The sequence below is a fragment of the Panicum virgatum genome, chromosome 3K (assembly GCF_016808335.1).
Source record: "Panicum virgatum strain AP13 chromosome 3K, P.virgatum_v5, whole genome shotgun sequence".
Lineage (NCBI taxonomy): Eukaryota > Viridiplantae > Streptophyta > Magnoliopsida > Poales > Poaceae > Panicum > Panicum virgatum.
In genome coordinates, this window is record NC_053138.1 from 35622991 (window position 1) to 35639975 (window position 16985).

General features: G+C 38.9%; 1 long non-coding RNA gene and 1 pseudogene across 1 annotated transcript; one reads left to right on the plus strand and one right to left on the minus strand.

The window, feature by feature from the left end:
- LOC120700880 overlaps window positions 1-16985 on the plus strand; it is a 146231-nt pseudogene that overhangs the window by 22235 nt on the left and 107011 nt on the right.
- On the minus strand, window positions 1273-2238 carry LOC120699100. Its single transcript, XR_005685217.1, has 2 exons — window positions 2181-2238; window positions 1273-1397 (listed from the first exon to the last, which is right to left on the minus strand). It is a non-coding gene; the product is annotated as an uncharacterized LOC120699100 (long non-coding RNA).

Genomic DNA, 16985 nt, shown 5'->3' on the forward strand with positions numbered 1-16985 from the left:
CACCACTTACTTTAGTTCCTGTTTGGACTCATGATTTTAATTCTCCTGAAGAGCTTATCACTGAATTCTGCTGAGAATGAAGAGTTGTACGAAAAGGTATGCAGTGTTTTATGACAGAAAAGGTACTCTATTCTGCAAATGTCATTGACATTTGATCTGGACAAACCTAGCTATAATCACTCCATCGATTTATCAAACCTTATAATTTAGACCCCGTAGTTTGTACTACCTTTTGCTAGGTTTGGCTGGCGATTTGAAGAAGGCCATGAAAGATGGGAAGCCAATTATGATTGAGGTATGCGGCCTTGTGTCAAGATAAATTTCAATATTGCACTCATATGTTTCTCCAAGCCCTACCACACAAAAGACCACCCTACCATACTATGATCTCCCGTACCTTTCTCCTTGATCTTTGTTGGTGCCAGCATTTCATGGATGCAAGCATGTATGGACTATGGATAGAGGATACGAGACACACACAGACCATCTTGCTTTTTTTTCAGGGAAAGAAAAAAAATGACATGGTTATGCATTAAAAAAATTGTGTACATGATAGCGTCATTACCAAGAAATAATATCTAGAAAAGAGAATTATGTATGTTTCTATCAGTATGGAGGCTTAGATACATGGTTGTGCTAGGTAGGTTAAAGCATTGTCCTGCATACGTCTTGTTCTGTGAGTGAATTCTCCTGTGCATATGACTATTTGTACAACATGGCACTCACATTTAATTTCTTGTAGCGATGGCAGGACAAAGTTGCCACCTAAATTTGTTTCTTTTGGATGGTGGTAAATCTAAACCAGACACCTCCAAGCACATGATGTGTTTAATGCATTTACAAATCTGGTGGGATGTTTGTGCTGCATTTGTCCTTTGTGCATAATAATGTTGTCTTTTACGACCTGGTGTTTCTATTTGTTTGGCAGCAGGTATTGCCTGTCTAGTAAATTGTAAATTTAATTTCTAAAAAGCATTGATGTGTTCAATCCATATGATTGATTTATAATGTGCACCTGTTAATATGGGGCCATATGTATAGATAAATCGTATCTTATGTTAGATTGTATCTCACTGCAGGGAATACATTTGGATCCAATCATTTGTCTTATGGATGTGGAAAAGGGATATGATAATTCCAGGACATGGAAAATGATACCGGATTCCGAAAATTCAGGCGTCTCTATAGAAAGGAAGACAGAATATCAATCCAAAAATGGACTGGAGGGGAACAGAATAAGTATCGTTCTCCGCCAGTCCATTTTTGGATTCATGTTCTGTCTTCCTTTCTACAGAGATGCCTGAATTTTTAGAATCCGGTATCGTTTTCCCTGTCCTGGAATTATCATCTCTCTTTTCCTCATCCATAAGATAAATGCTTGGATCCAAATGTATTCCCTGCAGTGAGATACAATCTAACATAAGATACGATTTATCTATACTTATGGCGCCATATTAACAGGTGTACATTATAAACCAATCATATGGATTGAACACATCAATGCTTTTTAGAAATTAAATTTACAATTTACTAGACAGGCAATACCTGCTGCCAAACAAATAGAAACACTAGGTCGTAAAAGACAACATTAGTATGCACAAAGGACCAATGCAGCACAAACATCCCACCAGATTTGTAAATGCATGAAACACATCAAGTGCTTGGAGGTGTCTGGTTTAGATTTACCACCATCCAAAAGAAACAAATTTTGGTGGCAACTTGGTCCTGCCATCGCTACAAGAAATTAAATGTGAACACCATGTTGTACAAATAGTCATATGCACAGGAGAATTCACTCACAGAACAAGACATATGCAGGACAATGCTTTAATCTAACTAGCACAACTATGTATCTAAGCCTCCATACTGATATAACCGTACATAATTCTCTTTTCTAGATATTATTTCTTGGTAATCATGCTCTCATCTACACAGTTTTTTAATGCATAACCATGTCATTTTTTTTATTTCCAGGGAAAAAAAGCAAGATGGTATGTGTGTGTCTCGCATCCTCTATCCATAGTCCATACATGCTTGCATCCATGAAATGCTGGCAACAATTAAGATCAAGGAGAAAGGTACGGGAGATCATAGTATGGTAGGGTGGTCTTTTGTGTGGTAGGGCTTGGAGAAACATATGAGTGCAATATTGAAATTTATCATGACACAAGGCCGCATACCTCAATAATAATTGGCTTCCCATCTTTCATGGCCTTCTTCTAATCGCCAGCCAAACCTACAAAAGGTACTACAAAGTACGGGGCCTAAGTTATATGGTAACCAAAAGAAATCAATGGAGTGATTATAGCTAGGTTTGTCCAGATAAAATGTCAATGACATTTGAAGAACAGAGTACCTTTTCTGATATGACCACGTCGACCACACCACCTAGTAACATATTACAACCTCCAATTCAAGCTACACCAACTCAAGTATCACCTACATTGACACCAGCCCCAATCTTTGATGGACCAATTACGCGTAGCCGAGCTAAAGAACTACAACAAGAGGTGAACGCGCTACTTTGTGAAATTCATTTTAATATTAATGAGAATTATATACTTCCTAAGTCATGCATGTTGCTATTGCTTAGGTTCACCAAGGAGGATGGCAAGAATACAAAAAGAGAAGATTACAGAGAAGGACCACGATCGGACCCGACCAGTTCTGCAAAACAGTCTGAAAGAAGCAGTCATAACTTTTGATTCCCAAAAGCTATAAAGGTCAATGAGAACAATTTGGAAAGCTTATCAAGTCTACTTTCTGATACCATTAAAATCTAGTAATTTGAATTACCCACTAATGAGATTCTAGTACTTAACTGAAGACTGGTAAGAAGGTCAACAGTCTGCTAGACGTTTAACTTCCATGCAAAACTGTACCACTGTACAATGTTACATGGTGCATGCTGCACATGGAGACTTATGAGCTACTATAACTCTATAAATTCCAAGGCCCATTCACACCCAAAAAGGAGGGTTGTTCCTTGTATAAATACCCTATGTATCTCAGAGATTAGGAAGACTTTGAGAATGAAATAGAACCCCTTTTGTTCAGCTGTGTGCTAACAAATTCAGAGAGTGATCTCTAGCCCTTTGCTCTTGTGATTTCCCTCGCGGGATTGCAGAAGCGGCAGCTTCTTCCGCTCCCAATTGGTGCTCCTACTCCCTTCAGGGTTCTCCTTGATTGATTGTAGGTTGTGTTGGTTGGTTCTTTGAGAGTGTGGGTAGGCGAATCCTCGATTCAGGTTGCCGGTTAAAGGCGGTGGTTGGCTCCGAGTTTTATTTGCCAGGTTGCACTAGTTATCACTGCTTGCAGCAAGTTATCCTGCTGTTCTTCAGCTAGTTATCAAGAACAAGATCCTATGTCGTGAAGATCGGGACCCCATGACGTATCATCTAGTATCAAAGCTTTCGTTGTCACGGTAGGATTCTTTACCCTTAGCTACATATATTTTTGTCTTCGTCCTATCCACCATAAAGCCATAAAAAATTCTATCATAGCCTTTTGTTTCAATCTGTTTATCTAGTGAGTTTGGTTAAGTTTTAGTCCATTAGAGTCTTTGTTTATTTGCTGATCATATCATCCTTTGTGTGTCCTTTTTGTGCCTTTCCATATATCTGAAAATCCTTTGCGTAAGCTTTTTATCCTATCAAGATAGCTGTTGGTTATACTTGGTATTATCATCCTTAATTTGTGCAAGTGTTATATCTGGTCTTGTTCAATAAGGTCCAAAAAAAAGAGAGTAAAAAATAAGAAAGAAAGAAAGTGGCAAAAAAAATTGTGTTGAGAAAGTTGCAAAAGAAAGGAGAAGGGTCAGATTGTTGTATGCACAAGTGCTGAAAGTTTTCATATCAAGTTGTAGAACCAGTCTACTATCACTGTTGGTGTGAAATTTTGGTTGGGTTTGATTGCAACACTTGCATCCCAATCACATTCCTTGTTTGCATCAACTCTGAAATTTTTCTTTGTGCGTGTGTGTGATCCATTTATATCTCGCATATCTTGCGGTCAGCACTAGGCAAAGAACTTCTAGTTTGGATTGTTACTTATCTTTACAACAACTAGAATTTAGATTGCTTTCCTTGTGTAATACTCCCCACCAAGCTCTACAAACAAGCCATCGTAATCGGTACCTCGTTCTTGAATTCGCCTAACCATCACTTTTTGTTACCACCACACATTTGTATCTCTGTAACCCAAAGGGAATTCATAAGAGCTTTGGTTGGTAAGAGAAGTGAGGTTGTGAGATCCATATAATTTTGATTCCACATATAATTGCTATTTTTGTTCTCACTAACCATATAAGAAGATGTTTGGACAATCCGATATTGATGATTGTGTTACCATGGTACAATTCAATGAGTTGAGGCCAAGCATGGAAGAAAGGCAGGAGAGGTTGACACAAGATATTCAGACCCTTATGGTTGAAATTATAAGACGTCGCCAATGTCAACATAACGCAAGTAACCTTGGTGATGATGGTGAAGAAAGTGCAGGAGCTGCTGCTAGAAGAAGAAGAGAACAAGGAAGGACGAACCGAGGCGCTGCACATGATAGAAGAAGGGGACGAGGTCGAAGACATAGTGACAATGATGAATCTGAAAATGTGGATGATGATAATCATTCCCAATATCGTTTTGGTCGCCGACATCGTAGATGTGGAAACCATGAGGAGAGGAAAATTAAAGAGTTGCAGAAAGATGCAATTTCACGATGCATTAGTTTGTATAAAGACAGTGCTACAAGGATACATGCTGATTGCAAGCCCAAAGTGCCATTGATTGTTGGAAGTAAACAAGCATCATTTCCATGCAAGAAGAAAATTTCTGCTATTGCATCACCAAGTATGAATGACAAATCTATTCAAAGGCAAGTTGAACATGTTCTACCTGATCTAAGGTTGCAAAATGATGTTGTTCCAAGATTGGATGAGATGTCCACATGTACCACACCATCCAATGTAGTATGAAAGGAATTATTGGATAGAGGTGCTGAAATAAAGAGCACTAATATCTCCCATGAAGTTCAGGTTGAAGGCATAGCTAACATTGATGGTTCCGCTAAAACTGTTGGTGTTTCATTGCCATTGGAAGATGGCAATGTTCCACTACGACCTTTGCTGGTCAATGTTCACATGAAGAGTTCATGAATAAAAGTGCTCATGCACTTGCTGGTCCAAATATTCATGTGCAAGTTGTGCATCAAACCCCATGTGAGAATGAGAGCCACATAGCCAAATTGAGTGCGAGTGAAAATAAAAGCAAGTTGTGTGATCCCACAAAATGTGACATTAAGAGCATCCATAATGAGAGTGAAAGATATACACCACACAAAAAGAGAGAGCTTTATTGCAAGATGTGTGAGGATGTTTATGAATCTAACCCACTCATCCCTACTTCTAGTGTTGTCTTTCAATGTGTGCAGATTTGCAAGGACATTGAGCAAGGGATGTTTGCTCATCACACCACACCACTTGATTAGAGAAGTGAGAAGATTGCCGATGTCGAAAATCAATTTGTTGCTGCCACAAACATGAAGCTCGAAGATGGAGGTAAAAAATCCGAAGTTCAATCCAATGTACAATCACCAAAACTGAAAGGTAATGAAAATAATTCAGATCTGAATTTTCAAGGACACATGGTGAATAATTATGATGAAACATCTTCCATAATTTAAACCGAATTTACTCGGAATCGTTGTGCTGATTCAATTCAATCGCAAGTCAAGTCAAGTGCTGAAATTTTGCAAATTAAAACCCATTGCTCTAGCATGCATAATTCTTGTCATTTTTTGATTGATCATTGTGATGATTTACATGACTATAAACTTCATCATTTTCAGTTGATTACTCAAGCTGAATTATCGGCAAAGGTATCTCCTAATCAATGTTTGTGTTACACCATGCTTGATAAACCTGTTGATATTAATAAAATGCTTGAGAATGTTTCTATGATAACATCCATGAGATCTTTGAATAGCACTCATAGCTGCAAGTTTACATTTAATTTGATTGTTGAACGTGTTGTTGATAAGTTACTTGTATGTTCGATGTGCATAACATGTGACAAGCTTGTTGATTTTAAGTTGAACATGCCGAATAAGAAATCTTGTGAGCCATATTTTTCTGAGGTGGAGATGAATAAATTATTTAATGCCTATTGTTCGGAACCATTATTCTCTTTTTCATATTTTTCACTAAAAGAAAGAGACCATGCAGAAAGTAGCGCAATTTTTGCACCCAAAATTTTTTCGTCCACATCAGGGAGCAATGAGTTTGGAAGGTATACATCTAAACCTTTGAATAAATTATGCAACAAGAAGTTTTGTGACATAATAAATGCTCCATTGCTAAATTTTGAAATGTTCAATGTTGCAATGATGAAATCTGAAATGTTGAATCAATTGTGTTGCTTGAAAGAAATTAATGTTCTCCCATCAACCATGTTGTTTGCAGTATTACAAACACAAAGGAAATTTAATCAAGATGAGACCATCTCAAGGACTTCAACAAATACTCTCAATATTGAATGTTCATTTAAGGTGAAAGCTATATTTAAATCCAAATCTTATTGTTTTTCTTTAGCCAGTCTACTAAGTTTGTATGATTACGGGTTAAAGCACTTTGCTATACTCGAAGAAATAAATACAACTACAACTCCAAAGTTTTACTTCAGCTACAATAATGATTTCAATAACCAAGATGATGACCATGGTGCTAGCACAATGTTCAATGTTGTTGACTTGACACCATACTTCGGTCTAGAAGAATCAGAGTCGAGGACGACTCTTTTTCAAGGGGGGAGGATGATATGACCACATCGACCACACCACCAAGTAACATGTTACAACTTCCAATTCAAGCTACACCACCTCAAGTATCACCTACATCGACACTGCCTAAGTCATGCACATTGCTATTGCTCAGGTTCACCAAGGAGGATGGCAAGAATATAGAGAAAGACCACAATCGAACCCGACCAGTCCTGCAGAACAGTCTAAAAGAAGCAGTCATAACTTTTGATTCCCAAAAGCTATAAAGGTCAATGAGGACATTTTGGAAAGCTTATCGAGTCTACTTTCCAATTCCATTAAAATCGAGTACTTTAAATTACCCACTAATGAGATTCGAGTACTTAACTGAAGACTAGTCAGAAGGTCAACAGTCTGCTAGACGTTTAACTTCCATGCAAAATTGTACCACTATACAATGTTTCATGGTGCATGCTGCACATGGTGTGAAAGCTTACCAAGTTAACTATGTGCTAACAAATTCAGAGAGTGATCTCTACCCCTTTGCTCTTATGATTTCCCTCGTGGAATTGCAGAAGCGGCGGCTTCCTCCACTCCCAATTGGTGCTCCTACTCCCTTCAGAGTTCGTCTTGATTGATTGTAGGTTGTGTTGGTTGGTTCTTTGAGAGTGTGGTTAGCCGAATCCTCGATTCAGGTTGCCGGTTAAAGACTGTGGTTGGCTTTGAGTTTTATTTGCCAGGTTGCACTAGTTATCACTGCTTGCAGCAAGTATCCGGCTGTTCTATAGCTAGTTATCAAGAACAAGATCCTACCGTGAAGATCAGGACCCCGTGACGTATCATCTGGTATTAAAGCTTTCGTTGCCACAGTAGGATTCTTTACCCTTAGCTACATATATTTTTGTCTTCGTCCTATCCACCATAAAGCCATAAAAAAATTCTCTCATAGCCTTTTGTTTCAATCTGTTTATCTAGTGAGTTTGGTTAAGTTTAAGTCCATTAGAGTCTTTGTTTAGTTGCTGATCATATCATCCTTTGCATGTCCTTTTTGTGCCTTCCCATATATCTGAAAATTCTCACAAAAAAAAGTAAACCGATTCTATCCTTTGCGTAAACTTTTTATCCTATCAAGATAGCTGCTAGTTATACTTGGTTTTACAATCCTTAATTTGTGCAAGTGTTAGATCAAGTCTTGTTCAGTATAGTGCAAAAAAAAAGAGATTAAAAAATAAGAAAGAAAGAAAGTTGCAAAAAATTTGTGTTGAGAAAGTTGCAAAAAAAGGAGAAGGATCAGATTGTTGTATGCACAAGTGCTAAAAGTTTCCATATCAAGTTGTAGAACAAGTTTCTCATCACCTTTATGCCCTTCTCATTCTACTGCACTCTCAAGGTTATGCTATGCATGTTGCACCTTTGTAACACCCAAGATGAATAAAAGGCAAAATACGCTTTGTACATAGGAATACATAAAGTTGATACCTAAAATTAAACTTTTTGATCCGTTGCTCGAATGGACGAACGGACACTGTGGTTGCGTAGAGCTCATCGAGTACATCCCATATGACTATTTACATGTCGCGTTTGGAGTTTGGATCAAAAAGTTATAGTTATTTTAAGTTGCTAGGAGGGCGGGCCCACGCTACAGTATGCGTGCTACAGTAACCCGACCCTTCCCCTGGCAAACCCTAAAGCCGTCACCCCTCCCTGCGCCGCCACCCTTTTTTGCCGTGGAAACAAAGGAGAAGATGAGAAGAGGAAGAGAGGGGAACTAGGGCACGTCTTCATCGATCCTCGTCGTTCCTCTCCAAAAATTGGTTGGGGTTCCTTTCCTCTTTCCGTTTTTCCCCATCTCCATGGTTTTCCTCGTTGTTCATGGTGGTGCCATTTTGTGTGGAGTAGCACAGCGAGGTTGGATGCAAGGAAGAAGGGGAAACAGAGCGGCATCGTTGTAGTAGTTGTCATCACCGCCGTCGCCTTTGTTGTTTGCAAGGGTAAACCCTAGGTGAGACTTGACCTTTCTGTAGAACTTGTTTTACCTCTAGTTTTAGAAGTTTTTAACTCATGGGAGTAGCGGTATTAGTCGCCGTTTGGATTAGGGTTAAGGTTTTGTCCTCGTCGCTATTCTCAACACTGCATCAATATGTGCAGTTTCTGTTCGTGGCTGTTTTTCGTGCTCTTAATGATCTCAAAAAAATATTAAACCTTTCTATGAGTTGGAGAAGGATTCGAGATCTTTCCATGGCCGTAAACATCACCTCAATTAGATTTAAGATGAGAGAGAGACTAAGGTTGGAATTCGACTGTTTTTCAGTCTCGTAATTCCGGGCAGTGTCTGTTAACCTGAAGTTTAGGAAATCTCAATGGCATTTTTGGACTTTCTGGTAGTTATAAGAGTTGTAGAGAATTTCACAAGCTTTCCAGGTTGGTAAAGATCATATTCATCCAAATTTTGCAGCTTCAGTTATGACTGTCTCACTAGAACTATTCTGCAGAATCCATCAGATTGTCAGATTAAGGTTCACCGCGAATTTACTCAATGTTAATGATTTTTATTATACTTTTGGATAACTAGAAACTTTTAGGTACCGAAATTATTTTTTTTGTGGCAAAATATCAGAATTTTTGTCCATCAGAATTAAAGATTCCAAAAAAAAAGAAGCGTGTTTGTGCGTGAGCTATGTTTGTCCATCTGAAACTGTTGTTTTCACTAGATTAGCATATGTTGACGTGAAGATGTTGAGTTCGGGCATAGGATTGCTTTACTCGATGTTTTTTATTTTGAAGTGTGTTTATTTTGGTGCTGAGCTATGTTTGTGAACAGGTGGTGCACCTTCGGATCGTGCTTAGATCACGTTCTTGATCTTCGGTGAAGGCAAGTAAACGTAGCGATGTGGTCTACTCGCTTTAACTTTGTTATTTGAATTGCCTCCATTAAATTTCAAAAGCTCACACTACATGAGAATACATAAAGTTCATGCATTGCAATCATACATTTGCACTCTCATATTGAATATGCATATGAAGAAACCGTAGCCGCATTGGTGCAGTAAGTACCGGTACAGCAACACACGTTGAGATATAGCAATGTGGTTGCAGCCCTCACTTCTTTTTTGGGATTTGTGGGTAGAAGTGAAGTCATGCATTGCATTGCACCAATTGCATGTGCATTGAAGCATTGATATGAAGTTTTTTTATATATGTTTATGTGAAGTTATATATTGTGTCTTTATGATACTTCTTTTTATGTCAAGTTATTAATCCAATGTTTAATCAAAGTGTAATTTGAATAGCTTGGTGAAAGCAGTTTGCTTGCTGAGGTTTTTCCATAAACCTCATATGTTTTTCCCCCTCCATAGGTTCTCGAGTTGGAGGGTGCAGCGTTGGATGGGAGTAGCAGCACGTGTGCACACACACTTATTTATATATGTTGAACAAATATTTTAATACATGTTTGGATGTGGAGACTCTGATGTTGTTTTAAATTCTCTAGTGTGGTTCAGTTTGTGAAATGTTTATTTCACTCTAGTGTTTCTTTTTATCTAACCCAACATTTTATAAGTTGCTTCCGCATACTCTGTTTTTTTGTGTAGCTCCTTCTTGCTATTTTTTTATGTGTGCGCTTGTTTTAGCCATAGCGTTGTGTGGTAACGCTCTAGAATGTTGCTGTTGTTCTAGGGTGTTACAGTTAGTATCAGAGCCTAGGTTATATGTTCTAGGCTTAAGTTGTTATGCTAAAATTTGACCAACAATAAAACTTGACACACTTGCACATGTAGGTTGGGAGTTCTTTTTCATATATAAGTGCATTACCTTTCCATACTTTATCTTTAGCTTGTTATTATTGTATTCATGTGTTGATGTTTTTTTTTGCTGTTATTTTAAGAAGATTTAAATGTCTTTTGTTAATGCGTCAAAGCTTTGAGAGGCTTTTATTGTTGTCGTGTCCTGTAAGATCCTAAAAGAATTTTGAAACCTATATATAGAGTTTGGCTTTTGTAGATAGGTGGAGTGGAGGGCCCCCACAATACCCCTCTGCTTTGCCAAGTGAGGTTGGCCGAGGGTTAGGTTGACCCAACTATTTATATTCAAAGGAAATGGTTCAATGACGGATGGATTGGCCACCATTTCGTGCATTGTAACTATTTTCTCTTGATATATCAAATGGGTTGGTCATTATGTGCCATATCCTATAGACTGGAGTGATGATGTTTCTGCCTAGCCTTAGCCTGGTGTAGGTTTCTTTCCACTCAATTCAATGTCCCCAGTTGGTCGTCAAGGTGAGGTGTTAATAGACTGAGGTGGAGTTCTGTGAGGTTATTAGTGTTTAAGCCTAGTGTTGTGCTTGGTGTTAGTTTGGATGCTTAATGTAACTTGAAGACACAGAGGCTTTGTAGCCTTGTTTGACTAGTCTATGTGTTTTAATGGCTTTAATGGCTGCAAGAAGGATGTAAGTGGTTTTGTTTTATCCTACCATAGTGGTCCAGATGATCTAATAGTAGAAGTGTATCAAATGTTCTTCTATTCACATAGGATAAATGACATTCGACAATACGGTGCAAGGGACCAATTTGCGAGGATGATGACTTATAGTTGTTCCTAGCTAGTGCCTATGAGGACAAAAGTTCTGGAGGTTTTTTCATGGTAATTTGGTCATGCTTCATTACTTTGGCAGTCCTTCTTGAGACCTAAGTGCTTTGCTTTTCCCTACTATTTTCTCTGATGGACTGAGTGGAGCTGAGAAAGTGAAGCTAACTCTTAGCTTGAAGTTTTAGATTGTAGTGGAGGATTGAGTAGTTGTTCTAGGGTCTTTGATGAGAAGGTTGAACAAAGTATTCTCATTAAGTGGATTATTTGAAGCAAAGTTTTGATTTGCGGATGGATACACATGCTAATTGAAGTGTTTGGCATAGTTGTTATATCAAAAAGGTTTGTTCCCTTGACAATGTGACATCATGTGGTTGGAGTTGCAAGTGAAGAAAGTGTAATGCTTGGATTGTGTTGTCCCAATGGATTCATATGTGATTCCTTAGTCTTTTCTTTTTAGCTAGTTATGAAGGAGTACAAGTGTTTTAACATCATCTACAAGAAGTCCAAAGACAAAGTTGGAGAAGAGTTCTCTCTAAGCTTAGTTGTAATAGTAGGTGCTTTGTTTTGAGACATGTCAAAGAAGAATGTGTGGTTATTATGCAAGTTTGTCACATAGTGAAGGATAACTCTTGTTACCATGGTTAAAAGGCAAAGGATTCATCTAATGAGCTGACATGTTTGCCTCTTAAAAGGGAGCCTCTATTTAAAATTAAGTTGATTCCGGGAACTCAGCCCATCTTTAAGTGTCCAGATGGGATGGCAGCCATTGAGCAAGAGGAACTAAAGAAACATATTGATGATCCTCTAGCAAAGGGATTTATTAAATAAGTGTCTTGACTTGGGCGACTCCTATGATATTTGTGGAGAAGAAGGATAGAACCAAAAGGCTTTGAGTGGATTATAGAAGACTTAATCTGGATGGAATCACTGTCAATCCCAATAATGTAGCTACTATTGTGGACTAGCAGAGACCAACTACTCTTATAGAGGTTTGAAGTTTTCTTGGTCTTGCTGGACACTATCATCCGTTTGTTCAGGATGAAGGGTGCTCCATTTGTTTGGACTAATGATTGTGAAGCGAGCTTTCGTACTCTGAAGGTGAAGCTGGTGAGTGCTCCTATTTTTGTTTTGCCAAATAGTGGCAAGAATTTCACAGTGTACACGGATGCCTCTCGTGACGATCTTGGTTGTGTGTTCATGTAGGAATGTAGGGTGACTCTTATGCATCCAGGCAGTTGAGGAAGCATGAGGCGAATTATCCAACACAAGTTATAAGTAGTGGGTTTTTGCATTGAAGATTTGAAGACATTATTTCTATGGTGAGTCATGTAATATCTTTACAGATCATCATAGTCTCAAGTATATTTTCACTCAGAAGGAGTTAAACTTGAGACAGAGGAGGTGGCTTCAGTTGATTAAGGACTATGATTTGACTATCCAGTATCATCCTGGCAAGGCACATGTTGTTGCAGATGCGCTTAATAGGACCAGTGTTCCTAAGATTTGTATGTCTTTGATAGTTGAATTGGGCCGTATGGGTATTTTTCTCCCTGTTATGCTGGTGTTGCCCATTTGGAGACTAGGTTGTTGATTCAGTCACCATGGCGTAAGCAGTTGCAAGATTGTAGGATCGCTTGCTTCAGGCTGTTTGCAAGCGTATTGAGGCGGGGAAACCCTGCAAGTTCAGTATGGAGGAGGATGACACTATTTTTCTTAGAGGCCGCCTTTGTGTACCAAAGAAAACTGTAGTAAAGATGGAGATTTTGAGGGAAGCTCATCGCTGTCCATATATAGTACACCCTGGTAAGATAAGGATAAATCAAGATTTGAAGCAAAGCTTCTGGTGGATGCAGACGAGGGTTCATATTGCTAAATATGTGGCTTCATGTGGTATTTGTCAAAAAGTGAAGGCTGAGCATCAGAATCTAGCTGGATTGTTGAAACCATTGGAGATCCCTATGTGGAAATGGGAAAACATTACTCTGGATTTTGTGGTTGGTTTACCTTGTTCCCCTAGGGGTAAGGATGCTATTTGGGTTGTAATTGATAGACTCACGGAGGTTGCCTATTTTATTCCCATGAAGACTACAAGTTCTGCTTCGGATTTGGTTCCCTTGTATATCAAGGAAGTGGTAAGGTTGCATGGTATGCCTAAGTCTATTGTTTCTGATCGCGATTCCAAATTTGTATCTAATTTTTGGAAAAGTTTGCATAGTGCTTTGGGCACTGGATTGGATCTAAGCACTGCTTTTCACCCTCAGACAGATGGTCAGTCAGAGCGTACTATTCAAACATTAGAAGACTTGTTGCAATCTTGTGTCCTCTCCTGGAAGGGTAGTTAGGAAGATTACTTGCCTTTGGTAGAGTTTGCTTATAATAAAAGCTATCAGGCTAGTATCAAAATGGCTCCATATGAAGCATTGTATGGCCGGAGGTGTATTTCACCACTCTGTTGGGATGTTGTTGGTAAGAAGTGTTTGGTTAGTCCAGATTGGGTACAACAGACTTATGATAAGGTACGAGAGATCCGTCAGAACTTGTTGACCGCTCAGAGTCGTCAGAAGAGCTATGCAGATGTCAAACGGAGGGATCTAGAGTTCTCAGTTGGTGACGAGGTTCTTCTCAAGGTGTCACCAACAAAAGGTGTTGTTTGTTTTGGTACTAGAGGAAAGCTCAGCCCGAGGTACATTGGACCGTATATGATTACCACTCGAGTTGGAGCTTTAGCTTATTGTTTGCAGTTGCCTGAGTCGATGAGTGGTGTGCACCCTGTGTTCCATGGATCGATGTGTGGCAGAACCGCCCGAAGAAATCCGACTTAAGTGCGCTAACCATTATTGCAAAGGCAATTAGGTTTAACTCGCACCTCAACCGGAAGACCACGGCAGTCCCTCAGGTAAAGTCCCGATAAAACCCACTTAACTTCCGGGATCGGCAAAGCAAACGTAGCCCACACGAAGGCAGGACCAGAGATTACAACAATTCACAATTTCTTACATCACAGAGTCTTGACTGAATTTATTACATATCAAGTTCGAGATCATAAAAGTACTTCAAGTTCAAAAACAGTAAACTGGTTCAGAGTTCAAATTACAGTGGAAATAAAATGAGTTCTAAACGACGATACAAGATGTCATGATGAAGCCCGTACATGACATCACTCGGCATTGTCATCATTGGCCGGAGTCGGATCCCATTCCACCGACCAACCAGGAGGAAGAGTGTGTGGCCAAGTCAAACTAGCAATCATGTCCTCAAAAGTCTCACCTGAAAACAAAGTAGAGCCACAAGCAAGGCTGAGTATACTAATACTCAGCAAGGCTTACCCGACTATGGGTATACTTAGCCCACTATCTAGACATGCAAGGCTTTTGGCTTGAGGGACTTGTTTTGCCGAAAAGCAACTAAGAGTAGGTCCTTATTTTTAGATTTTAGCCTCATGATTCAAATACAATTAACCATTCTAAGTGAGCAACTATCCAATAGTAAACATGGTAGAACAATTATCTTTCATCATCATCCAACAATATTGATCATCATTATATTTCACTTCTTACTCTATGTGGTAAAAGGGTCAAGCAGTCTCATTGGCCCCGAGAAGCAGACGATTCGAATCGAGTTTCTTAACCTTGGAAGGCAGACCTAAACACATGCATGGGAACAGAGTCACCAACGCAACAGTCCCCTTCAATTCCCGCTTCATGGAACAGGCCTACCGCCCTCAAGTACAGCAGCACGACGACTCTGTACTCGCCATTAGCTAGATGTGAACGAGTTCAAGATGGTGGGGAGTATGTTCTGGCCTCAGTTCAATCCAGTACTTAAACTTACCGAATACCATATTCTCGGCATGTGGTTAGTACGTTCAAACGCTTAACCACCACTACCACACACTGCGGCCTTAACATTTTTCACTAAACAGACAGGGCATCAACAAGTACCATAGCCCCGCCCTTGGACCTTATGGTTGCAGCGTGTAGTAAACATTCAACTCCTATAAGCTTGCGAGTGACAGGAAATCACTCGATTTCTACCGAATCATTAGCATAGCTATCTAGCGACCTACACATACTAGTGTTCAAACATAGGTACCTAGGATCATGCAACTAAGGTTCCAAACAACTCCTTTCAACTTAAGTGCACAAGTAGATAGGAACAATAAATTGCATAAATTGCAAATAGATAGGTCATGCTCCGGGGCTTGCCTTGTCGAGCAAAGCTAGCCTTGGGCTCTTACGAACTTTGGTTCGGGTCTTCAGCAGCTTCAGTTAGATTTAGTTAAGCTTCACGTGGCTCACTCTCGGACTTGGGCACCAGCTTTACGTACCATCGGCGAGAGTAGACGTATCTATATGACATGCACATGCATGAGTGTGGTGATGATAAGAAGTCATTATTTACTTCACTATATAGTTGTAAACCAACAAAACTCAATTTAAGTTGGAGATTATTTTCCTTTCAATTTCTTGGGCAATCATTTACTGAGTAGAAAACAATATTAATTAGTTCATAAAGTCAAGGTAGGGTTTTTCATCATTTGCCAAAACATACAAAAGTAATTTCTTTTAACAAAAACAAGAGATAAAGTGTTCTATCCAAAACTATAGTTACACAGAGCTTTTGGGGTTCAAAATTTTATGCAGTGTACTTCATCAGGTGCAGATCTTAGTGTAAAAAATTCAGAAATTTTCAAGCGGCAGAACAATTATGAAAAACCAAATACACAGACCCTGCTAGGATATGAATCTATTTGTACAGAACAAACCATGAAAGTAAAGGTTCTAGGAATGTTACTGACTTTTCCTATATGGAGTCTCCTGCTCAGGTTTTATTGAGCAGTACATAGAGCATGAAAAATAAGAAAAACTATACTATCACTATTCAAAACTTATTTATACAGAGAGTTATACTTAGTTTATGAGTCTTAAATTTTACCAGCAAGTCCATATACTCAATTAAAGTACCTAGTAAAAATATTAGAATTTTTCAGGAAGAAAAACTATTTTTCTTGATTTAGTGCATTTACTCATGGCATAAATTACTTGAGCATGTTCTACTTGAATGAAAAGTCCCTAAATTTTTATACAGCATGTAGGTAGCACTTAAGGAGCACTGAAAAAGTTTCAACTCATGATTCACAGTGGAACAACTTGGAAAATTAAATCAATTTACCCCTAGCATAAAACAAAATGTGATGAAAACCATAGCTAGGAGTGTCAACTAACTACCAAATTTTGACATAAGTCTACATTCACAGCACAGCATATATCACACTGGCCAAAAATGGAAGACACCCAATTGACAGAACTTGAGATCTAAACAAAAGTGGATTAAACTTGCATTTATTTTAGAGCAAAAACTGTTGATCAAATCAAAAAGGTTCATGTAACGAAAGTTGTAGGTCTAGTTACAAGGAACTCAGAAAAATTGAGTTTGTATTTTTCTGATTTGTCTACGAATTTATATCAAATTTACAAGCTCGCTGTTTTTTGGATCTAAAACTGGAAAAACGAAATCGCAGATAAGTCCCTGAATCTTGCGCTGGGGTCCTTGGAAGATCTTTCCTTCTCGCAGAAAAGCCCCTGAACGGAGGTTGAAGAAGGGGGCGGTTTGGGCGGTCGGATTCCGGCGATTCTGGTCGCCGG